Below are 11,700 nucleotides of genomic sequence, written 5' to 3' on the forward strand. Positions count from 1 at the left end.
ATTCTCTGCTATGACATGCAGACTAATTCTCTGCTGACATGAAGACAGATTCTCTGTTACGGGACCTCCCTCCTCTGCCTGGGTGCTGGGCCTAAATATATGCCAATGGACTGTTGCAGTGGTGGCTGACGTGAAGCCTCATTCTCTGCTATGACATGCAGACTGATTCTCTGCTGACATGAAGCCAGATTGTCTGTTACGGGACCTCTCTCCTCTGCCTGGGTGCTGGGTAGTGTTGAGAGCGAATATTCGAAAAGCAAATTTTTTTCGCGAATATCGCAACTTCGCGATTTCGCGAATATTTCGAATATAGTGCTATATATTCGTAAAAACGAATATTCGTTTTTTGTTTTTCCCCCCCCCCCACAAAATTACAGTACACATATAATTGATTGTTTCCCAAAGGTCCAACAGCTCAGATCTTACTCACATTGCCTAGAAAGTGATTGAGGCGCGAATCTTCGTAAGGCGATTTTATTAGCGCACATGCGAATATCGGCACGTCCCAGAACAGAGGCAAAGGGCTTTGCATTCATACATTAGTGAATTGAGTTGCGAATCTTCGTAAGGCGATTTTATTAGCGCACATGCGAATATCTACACTTGTCCCAGAACAGAGGCAAAGGGCTTTGCATTCATACATTAGTGATTGAATTGAGCTGCGAATCTTCGTAAGGCGATTTTATTAACGCAAATGCAAATATCTACACTTGTCCCCAGAACAGAGAGGCAAAGGCCTGTGCATTCATATAGTATAGCACCATATTCGCGAATACGTAGAACTTCGTAAAATTCGATTTACGAATATTCGTATTTTTTATTTTACTTTCCACCTTACAGATTACATTGATCTGTACTCTGTCAACTACTGTCATCACCCCCCACTGTATCTCGATTGATTCCCAAAAGTCTCACATTCCCTAGAAAGTGATTGAGGTGCGAATCTTCGTAAGGCGATTTTATTAGCGCACATGCGAATATCTACACTTGTCCCAGAACAGAGGCAAAGGGCATTGCATTCATACATTAGTGATTGAATTGAGTTGCGAATCTTCGTAAGGCGATTTCATTAGCGCACATGTGAATTTTGCATAGCATATGTATTATGCGATAATTCGAATTATCGCATATGCGAAATAATAACGAATTTGAATAATCGCGAATATTTTACGAATATTCTTTTGAATATTCACAAAATTTCGCGAATTCGAATATGGGACATGCCGCTCAACACTAGTGCTGGGCCTAAATTTATGACAATGGACTGTTGCAGTGGTGGGTGACGTGAAGCCTGATTCTCTGCTATGACATGCAGACTGATTCTCTGCTGACATGAAGCCAGATTGTCTGTTACGGGACCTCTCTCCTCTGCCTGGGTGCTGGGCCTAAATATATGCCAATGGACTGTTGCAGTGGTGGCTGACGTGAAGCCTCATTCTCTGCTATGACATGCAGACTAATTCTCTGCTGACATGAAGACAGATTCTCTGTTACGGGACCTCTCTCCTCTGCCTGGGTGCCGGGGCCTAAATATCTGAGAATGGACTGTTCCAGTGGTGGGTGACGGGAAGCCAGATTCTCTGCTATGGAACCTCTCTCCAATTGATTTTGGTTAATTTTTATTTATTTAATTTTTATTTTAATTCATTTCCCTATCCACATTTGTTTGCAGGGGATTTACCTACATGTTGCTGCCTTTTGCAGCCCTCTAGCTCTTTCCTGGGCTGTTTTACAGCCTTTTTAGTGCCGAAAAGTTCGGGTCCCCATTGACTTCAATGGGGTTCGGGTTCGGGACGAAGTTCGGATCGGGTTCGGATCCCGAACCCGAACATTTCCGGGATGTTCGGCCGAACTTCTCGAACCCGAACATCCAGGTGTTCGCTCAACTCTAATTAGGACCAAGCCATGAATTTTGACGGTACAGGGCCATCCTCGCTACCTACGCTGGTTGCCAGACTTGATCAGCAGGATCACCTGTTGGGTCGGTTCGCTGTGGCGTTGCAAACCCTGCTTGAACGCACGGCTCATTTCGCTTCCGTTGCCGATGGGTCGGTTGTCGCTCCTGGGCCCGCTCCTACTGCCGCTCCGGTTGTTGCGCAAGAGTCTACCCCGACACCTGTTGCTGCGCCTGCGGTGTCTCGGGGTATGACCGGTTCTGCCCCCCTTCCACAGCGCTTTGGGGGAGAGCCAACTCAGTGCCGAGGTTTCCTTAACCAGGTGGGCATTTATTTCGAGTTGCTGCCACATGCCTTTCCTACTGAGAGATCAAAGGTGGGCTTCTTGATCTCGCTGCTCTCGGACAAGGCCTTGGCCAGCCCTTTATGGGAGAACAACAATCCGGTGGTTGCCGAGTTTTCCGGTTTTGTTGCTTCTCTTCGGAAGGTATTCGATGTGCCGGCTCGTGCTGCCTCTGCTGCAAAGCTCCTTATGTCCATCAGACAGGGTTCACGATCCGTAGCTGAATACGCCATTGAGTTTCGTACCCTGGCAGCAGAGGTGGGCTGGAATAATGAGGCTCTGGTCGCTGCTTTCTCTCATGGTCTCTCGGATGCCTTGAAGGATGAGGTTGCAGCTAAGGACCTACCAGTGGAGCTCGAGTCTCTTATTTCTTTCCTGATTTTGATTGACACCAGACTCAGGGAGAGACCTTCCTTTAAGGAGAGCCTGCGGAGGTCTTCTAACAGATTGGCGCCTACGTTTGCTGTCCCACCCGTGCCTCCCTCTCCTCCCATGCTCCTGGGGATGACTTGTCTGGGGGTGAACCCATGCAGCTGGGGTTTGCTCGCCTGTCCGAGGGGGAGAGGGTACTCTGGAGACGCGAGGGCCGATGCATGTACTGTGGTCTCGGTGGGCATTTTCGGTTGGCATGTCCGAACCGTCCGGGAAACGCTCGCACCTGAGATCCTGTCGGGGGCAGATCTTGGGTGGAGTCTCCTCGTCCCCGGTTTCCCGTGTTGACAAACCACTGATCACTGTTGTCCTCTCCTGGGTCGGGGGCTCGGTGACGACCCAGGCGTTGGTGGACTCTGGTGCTGGTGGTTTGTTCATTGATAGTGTGTTCGCTGCCGCCAATTCCATTCCTCTGCAGCCTCGAGGTTCCCCACTGGCTCTTGAGGCGATAGACGGCAGACCCCTTCTGCCGCCACACGTGACTCATGAGACCCTTCCAGTGGGGATAGCCATTGGTGCCGTTCACAGAGAGTCGGTCTGTCTCCAGGTGATTTCGTCTCCACACTACCCGGTGGTCTTGGGGTACCCCTGGCTCCAGAAGCATAATCCGACTTTCGATTGGAGATCGGCCGAGATCCTCTCGTGGTCACCGCAGTGTGGGGCTAGTTGCATCCATGGGCCTGTCAAGTTGCTGTGTACTTCCTCGGACTCTCTGTTGCCTCCTGAATACGAAGAGTACCGGGATGTATTCGATAAGGTGCGCGCGGTTGCCCTACCTCCGCACCGCCCATACGATTGTGCCATAGAGTTACAATCTGGTGCCGTTCCTCCTCGTGGCAAAGTCTATCCACTGTCGGTAGCGGAGAATGAGGCCATGGAGGAGTACGTGAGGGAGGCGCTTTCACGCGGACACATTCGCAAATCCTCGTCCCCGGCAGGGGCTGGATTTTTCTTTGTGAAAAAGAAGGGCGGTGAGTTGAGGCCTTGCATCGATTACAGGGGTCTCAATCGCATCACGATCAAGAACGCTTACCCGATACCCTTGATTTCCGAGCTGTTCGATCGCCTCAAAGGGGCCACGGTCTTTACCAAACTCGACCTGAGGGCGGCATATAACCTGGTAAGGATCAAGGCGGGCGATGAGTGGAAGACCGCGTTTAACACCAGGACCGGTCATTATGAATCCTTGGTTATGCCCTTTGGGTTGTGCAATGCGCCGCAGTCTTCCAGGAATTCATCAACGATGTTTTCCGTGACCTGTTGCAGCAGTGTGTGGTGGTCTATTTGGATGACATCTTGGTATATTCTGAATCCATGGAGGCCCACTGATGTCAGATGAGTGTTGCAACGGTTACGAGAGAACAGGCTGTTCGGTAAGCTTGAGAAATGCGAATTTCACCGATCCCAGGTAACCTTCTTAGGTTACATCATTTCCGCTGAGGGGTTCTCCATGGATCCTGATAAGGTTTCGGCTGTCTTACAGTGGCCCCAGCCCAGTGGTCTCCGTGCCCTGCAGCGCTTTTTGGGCTTCGCCAATTATTATCGGAAGTTCATCAGGAACTTTTCTATGCTAGCCAAGCCTCTCACGGATCTGACCAGGAAGGGCAGTAATTTCCAGGTCTGGCCGCTCGAGGCCATCCGAGCTTTTGAGGCTCTAAAGTCCGCCTTTGTGTCGGCTCCGATTCTGTCGCATCCCAACCCTGGGTTGCCCTTTGTCCTCGAGGTGGACGCGTCTGAGACGGGAGTAGGCGCCCTTCTGTCTCAGCGTAGAACACCAGAGGGTCCTCTGCTTCCCTGTGGGTTTTACTCCCGGAAACTGTCTTCCGCGGAGTGCAACTATCAGATTGGTGACAGGGAGTTATTGGCCATCGTGCAGGCCCTTAAAGAATGGAGGCACTTGCTCGAGGGTTCGGTGGTTCCGGTTCTCATCCTGACGGACCACAAGAATCTGACCTACCTTTCTGAGGCCAAGAGATTGACACCACGTCAGGCCAGATGGGCTCTGTTCTTGTCACGTTTTAATTACGTGGTCTCCTACCTACCCGGTTCCAAGAACATCAGAGCGGATGCCTTATCACGGCAGTACTCCGAGCTGTCCGGGGAGGAGTCGATTCCGACTTCGGTCATACCTCCGAATCAGATCCTGGCCGCCATTCGCACCAGCCTGACCTCTCCCCTGGGTGAGCAGATTTTGGCGGCTCAATCTGGTGCTCCCTCTGGGAGACCCAACGGCAGGTGTTTTGTGCCTGAGGAGTTGCGCACTCGGTTGTTGCGAACCTACCATAACTCCAAGGCCGCGGGGCATCCTGGTAAGAATCAGCTGTCCTGGGCTGTTTCACGTCTGTTCTGGTGGCCTTCTCTACGTTCCGACATCGCCGCATATGTAGCGGCATGCTCCGTTTGTGCCCAGAGTAAGTCCCCTCGGCACCTTCCGTTGGGCCTTTTGCAACCCATAGCCACCGGGGAGCGCCCATGGTCACACCTGGGGATGGATTTCATTGTGGACCTCCCTGCATCCCGAGGCCATACGGTCATTCTCATGATTGTGGATCGGTTTTCCAAAATGTGCCACTGTGTTCCTCTCAAGAAGTTACCCTCTGCACAAGATTTGGCCACGATTTTCGCCAGGGAGGTCTTCCGGTTGCACGGTTTGCCCAAGGAGATTGTGTCGGATCGGGGGAGTCAGTTTGTGTCCAGGTTCTGGCGCGCCTTTTGCTCCCAGTTGGGGATTCATCTCTCTTTCTCCTCGGCCTACCACCCTCAGTCCAATGGGGCCGCAGAACGATCCAATCAGGCCTTGGAGCAATTCCTTCTTTGCTATGTCTCCGATCACCAAGACAATTGGGTTGACCTCCTGCCTTGGGCTGAGTTTGCCAGGAACACGGCGGTGAACTCTTCCTCTGGGACGTCTCCCTTCATGGCCAATTATGGGTTCCAACCTGCCGTGTTACCGGAGGTATTCTCTCCCCAGGATATTCCGGCTGTGGAGGATCACCTTTCCGTCCTACGTGCTTCTTGGGTACAGATCCAGAGGTCCCTTGAGGTCTCTGCGCAGCGCCAGAGACTCCAGGCTGATCGCAGACGAGCGCCCGCTCCTTCCTACCAGGTCGGAGACCGTGTATGGTTGTCCACCCGCAACCTCAACCTTCGAGTGCCCACTCCCAAGCTGGCGCCTCGCTTTGTTGGTCCCTTCCGAGTGCTTCGCAGGGTAAACCCGGTAGCCTATGCCCTTGCGCTTCCTCCTGGCATGCGGATCTCCAACGTGTTTCATGTCTCCCTGTTGAAGCCATTGGTGTGTAATCGTTTCACTTCCTCGGTTCCTCGGCCCCGTCCGGTCCAAGTGGGCAATCGTGAGGAATATGAGGTGAGCAATATCCTGGACTCACGCCTGGTCCGCGGTCGGTTGCAGTTTTTGGTCCATTGGCGTGGTTATGGTCCAGAGGAGCGTTCCTGGGTTCCCTCCGCAGATGTCCATGCTCCTGCTTTGCTCCGAGCCTTCCACGCACGCTTCCCTCAGAAACCGTTCCTTACTCCGCGGAGGAGGGGCCCTTGAGGGGGAGGTACTGTCATGGTCTTACCTTCTTACTGTTCTCCTTCGTTTGACATGTGCTGGCGGCCATCTTGGTTTCTGGGTTTCTTGTAGCCTCCCACCCTGCGGCTTCTCCTTCCCACTGGGAGGAGCTGGATGCCTAGCTCATATATATATAGGAGGTCTGTGGCTTCAGTTCCTTGCTTGGTCCTCCTGTGTTCACATGCTTCTAAGACTGCTGCTGCTTCTGGTTCCTGATCCTGGCCTCGTCTGACTACCCCGTTGGTTCCTGATCCTGGCTTCGTCTGACTACCCTGCTGGTTCCTGATCCTGGCTTCGTCTGACTACCCTTCTAGTTCCTGACCCCTGTCTACGCAAGACCCTGCTTCGGTTTAGCCATCCGTTTGGACTTTTGCTTACAGCTTGTTTTTCAATAAAGCCTTCTTATTTCCACTTATCTCTTGTTGTACGTCTGGTTCATGGTTCCATGACAGCAGTCCCCTGGTTTCGCCCTTTAACCCCTATACAGGGATCTGGACTTTGCTGCAGGGCAGCCACCAGGCCGGCAATGCTAGTAGTCTGTAACAGGCTGCAGTCAAGGCAGGAAAAGTTTGTGCGAATCCGTGAAACAGTCAAAGGTCAGGGCAGGCAGCTCAGGGTCAGTACTGTGAACACTCACAGGGCAGGGCAGGCAGCAGAGACTCAGAATCCGGGATTCAAGCAGAACTCTGTAGACGAGCAGACAAGCAGATTTTACCACCTTGGCAGGATCTAGCAAACTAGTAAACCTATTGCTCAGGCACCTCTCCCTAAGGAAAGTTGCCCTAATTTCAGTACCCTCTGGTGACCAGCCATTGGCTGAGTATGAGCACTAGCCCTTAAAGAGCCAGGAAGCGCTGGGTGAGACCGACAACATGAGACCTTGCCTAGGATTTCGGTGGCCAGCCCCTTTGCCCTCCAGCAGACCACCGGGGCAGCAGCGCCCTGGGCAGGGTGTGTGTCGAGTGGAGGAGCGGGACTGCACAGACCGTAACAGCTAAATTCTTACCAAACAGATATAAGCATTATGAGCTTATATTTACCCCAAAATGAGTAAAATGCTGTGATTAAAAAATATTGACCCCAAAGGTGTCCTTAGGGTTTAACGGGGGTTTCCATGACTTTACTCTGCATCCTTGGATGTATGGAATAGGGTTGGTTTATGGGGTTCATATACCCAGTACAATTCCATACTTGGATAATTCCACATTTCATTCTTCCACCATGGACTGTCCTGGGGTCAGCTGTGAGTTCCGGGAGGGACTGCGATGATAAAAGTTACTTCCAGCTGAGAGATACCATGGATAGTGCTGAAGAACCGGCGCACTGTGTGAGGACGATATTACGCCTCGTCCAGTGCTGATGAAGAAGCCTTTAAATCACGTTTGTGATATTCATTGTAAAAGTGTTTTACTTTCCTCTCACGTTCCTGCAGGGCTAAAGGAACCGTCACAGTCACGACAGCCTGTTATATTCTGTAATTATTACATGCACTCAAAAAGGTCTATGACGGATTTATTATGACATGGCCGTAGAACAAAGAGAAAAAAACAAGCTACAGAATCAGCTCTGGTACATCTCTGGGTTTGTAGCTTACGTTTGGCCCTCTTTAAAGCAGAATTCCAACGGAGATCAAAAATTAATATATAAAGAGCATGTCCATCATTTATCATCATCTGGTTCCAGGGCCAACATTCTGTGTTGATCACTTTCATATCATATCTCTGCGGCGGTCGGAGCACCTGTTTTGTGATACAGAGAACCAAATCCTCTGCACTGACGTTAAACGACTGCTTTTTCAACTATCCTGTGTGTCTCATTTTACATTAATGTAATAAACTTACCTGTCAGGGCTCCAGCGGTGCAATCCTCAGCCTCGTCACAGCCACATCCTTAGGGATCATGCACACGACTGTCCCAATGCATGGGCAACATCCGTGCGGTGGCCAGGACAAATCGTGACCCATTCAACTTGAATGGGTCCATGATCCATCTGCACCGTAAAAAAATTGTGTTCTATTTTTTTGCGGTGCCGAGGCACGGACAGAAACACCACGGAAGCACTCCATAGTGCTTCCGTGGGCTTCCGATCCATGCTTCCGTTTCACACCACATCTCCCGGATTGCGGACCCATTCAAGTGAATGGGTCCGCATCCGTGATGCGGGGTGCACATGGCCGGTGCCCGTGTACTGTGGACCCGCTGTATGCGGGCCGCGATGCGGCCAGGCATGGGCACTTAGTAACAGTATGCAATGCTCTATGTCTCCCTGCAATGGGCGTGTGCTAGGGGAGATTAGCAGTGGGCTGATTGCACAGCTGCTCTATTACTGTGTGCTTGTGTTTCTGACTAATGGAGCATCGAGTCCTTTAAATCTCTTTTTGGCCATACACCAGTGCCAGTGATAGTCTTGTTTGGCTCACTAGCTAGTTTTCTTGTTCCCTGTTCCTACATTTGCATTCTTATTTCTCTGTGCTTCTGACCCCTGCTTGTCTTCTGACCATTCTTTTTCTCACGTGTTTGGTATTGTATATCTCATCTTCTTCTGACCCGGGCTTTTCCTCTGACCACTCTCTTTCTCATATGTTTGGTACTGTGCATCCCGTCTGCTTCTGACCCCGTCTTTTGACCACTTTCTTTCTCACGTGTTTGGTAGTGTACATCCCATCTGCTTCTGACCCTGGCTTGTCTTCTGAGCACCCTCTTTCTTACGTGTTTGGTACTGTACATCCCATCTGCTTCTGACCCCAGCTTTTCTTCTGACCACTCTTTGTCTCTTGTTTGGTACTGCATAGCCCGTCTGGCTCTGACCAATTTCCTTACAACTGTGTTTTTCTGTTTGTTGTCTGTTGGTGTAGAGTAGGGACAGTTGTCCAGTTGCGGTTCTGCCAAGTATGGCTTATACTGCAAGTAGGTAGAGAAAGAGGGCTGGGTTCTACGTTAGGGCTCCCTGTCCTTATCTGTCGCTATCTACAGGCGTTAGTGTCACTGGCCCAAAAACATTTTTTCTGGGTGACCTGCTCGGATATGGACGCCATGGAAATTTTGGCCAATCAGATAGAGGGTATTGCCCAATTGGTTCAGGATCTAGCAGAAAGAGTCCAACAGCAAGAGTCCCACCAGTCCAGCTGCCCTGTTGTTACAGCTCCATCACCAGAAGAGCCTAAGGTTAAGCTCCCTGACCGCTTCTCTGGTGATCATAAAAATATTATAACATTTTGCGAGAGTTGTAAACTTTATTTTCGTCTTAGGCCACACTCATCGGGTGAACGTTCTTGCTATCGCCCAACTCTCCTGAACTATTTTCTGTTGACCGTTTCTTTTCCACTCTCAGGTTCCTGTATGATGAGCCAGATAGGGCAGAGTATGCTGAAAGTCAGCTTCAGTCCTTACGCCAAGGCAGACGAACAGAAGAACAGTCGGCCACACTCATCGGGTGAACGTTCTTGCTATCGCCCAACTCTCCTGAACTATTTTCTGTTGACCGTTTCTTTTCCACTCTCAGGTTCCTGTATGATGAGCCAGATAGGGCAGATTATGCTGAAAGTCAGCTTCAGTCCTTACGCCAAGGCAGACGACCAGTGGAAGATTATTGCTCTGAATTCTGTAAGTGGTGTACGACCTCTGGCTGGAATGATCCGGCCCTTATGTCACAGTTTAGACTGGGTCTTTCTGATACTTTGAAAGACCTCCTAGTTAGCCATCCTTCCCCAGGGTCCCTAGATGAGGCTATGTCTTTAGCTATTCGACTTGACAGACCTCTTAGGGAAAGTAAGTGGGAGAGATCTGTCCGTCCTTCTTTTTCCTCTTTTCCTCAAGCCTCTGTGTCCAAGGTGCCCGTGGAATCCGAAGAGCCCATGCAAGTGGGTACCATGACTTATCAGCAATGGAAGGAACACCACCTGAAGAATGGCCTTTGATTCTACTGCGGCAGTCCTGCACATCAAATCTGATCATGTTCTTCTAGGCCGAAGGCGCAAATACGCCCAGGTATTTCCCGAAAAGACTGATGGGCTTCTACTGCCTGTTTAGCTCTCTTTACAAGGAAGGTCTGTTTCTGGTTTGGCTTTTGTGGATTCGGGAGCTGCAGCTAGCTTTTTTATGTAAACTACCTGAACCCATTCCGATTTCTAGGGTGGATCCTACTCCCTTAACTGGAGGGTTTATTGAATATAAAACCCCTGAATTGGTTATAAAGATCGGAACTATTCATTCCGAAAAGTGTTCATTACTTCTCATAAAAAATGTGTCTGCTGATGTCATCTTGGGATTACCCTGGTTGAGGGCGCATAGTCCTGTCTTTTATTGGAGTTCTGGGGAGTTAACTAAATGGGGTCCTCAGTAGAGTTGAGCGAACACCTGGATGTTCGGGTTCGAGAAGTTCGGCCGAACATCCCGGAAATGTTCGGGTTCGGGATCCGAACCCGACCCGAACTTCGTCCCGAACCCGAACCCCATTGAAGTCAATGGGGACCCGAACTTTTCGGCACTAAAAAGGCTGTAAAACAGCCCAGGAAAGAGCTAGAGGGCTGCAAAAGGCAGCAACATGTAGGTAAATCCCCTGCAAACAAATGTGGATAGGGAAATGAATTAAAATAAAAATTAAATAAATAAAAATTAACCAAAATCAATTGGAGAGAGGTTCCATAGCAGAGAATCTGGCTTCCCGTCACCCACCACTGGAACAGTCCATTCTCAGATATTTAGGCCCCGGCACCCAGGCAGAGGAGAGAGGTCCCGTAACAGAGAATCTGTCTTCATGTCAGCAGAGAATTAGTCTGCATGTCATAGCAGAGAATGAGGCTTCACGTCAGCCATCACTGCAACAGTCCATTGGCATATATTTAGGCCCAGCACCCAGGCAGAGGAGAGAGGTCCCGTAACAGACAATCTGGCTTCATGTCAGCAGAGAATCAGTCTGCATGTCATAGCAGAGAATCAGGCTTCACGTCACCCACCACTGCAACAGTCCATTGTCATAAATTTAGGCCCAGCACTAGTGTTGAGCGGCATGTCCCATATTCGAATTCGCGAAATTTTGTGAATATTCGAAAGAATATTCGTAAAATATTCGCGATTATTCAAATTCGTTATTATTTCGCATATGCGATAATTCGAATTTTCGCATCGCATAATACATATGCTATGCAAAATTCACATGTGCGCTAATGAAATCGCCTTACGAAGATTCGCAACTCAATTCAATCACTAATGTATGAATGCAATGCCCTTTGCCTCTGTTCTGGGACAAGTGTAGATATTCGCATGTGCGCTAGTAAAATCGCCTTACGAAGATTCGCACCTCAATCACTTTCTAGGGAATGTGAGACTTTTGGGAATCAATCGAGATACAGTGGGGGGTGATGACAGTAGTTGACAGAGTACAGATCAATGTAATCTGTAAGGTGGAAAGTAAAATAAAAAATACGAATTTTCGTTAATCGAATTTTACGAAGTTCTAC

Source organism: Bufo gargarizans, chromosome 3 (assembly GCF_014858855.1).
Source record: "Bufo gargarizans isolate SCDJY-AF-19 chromosome 3, ASM1485885v1, whole genome shotgun sequence".
In the NCBI taxonomy this organism is placed as follows: domain Eukaryota; kingdom Metazoa; phylum Chordata; class Amphibia; order Anura; family Bufonidae; genus Bufo; species Bufo gargarizans.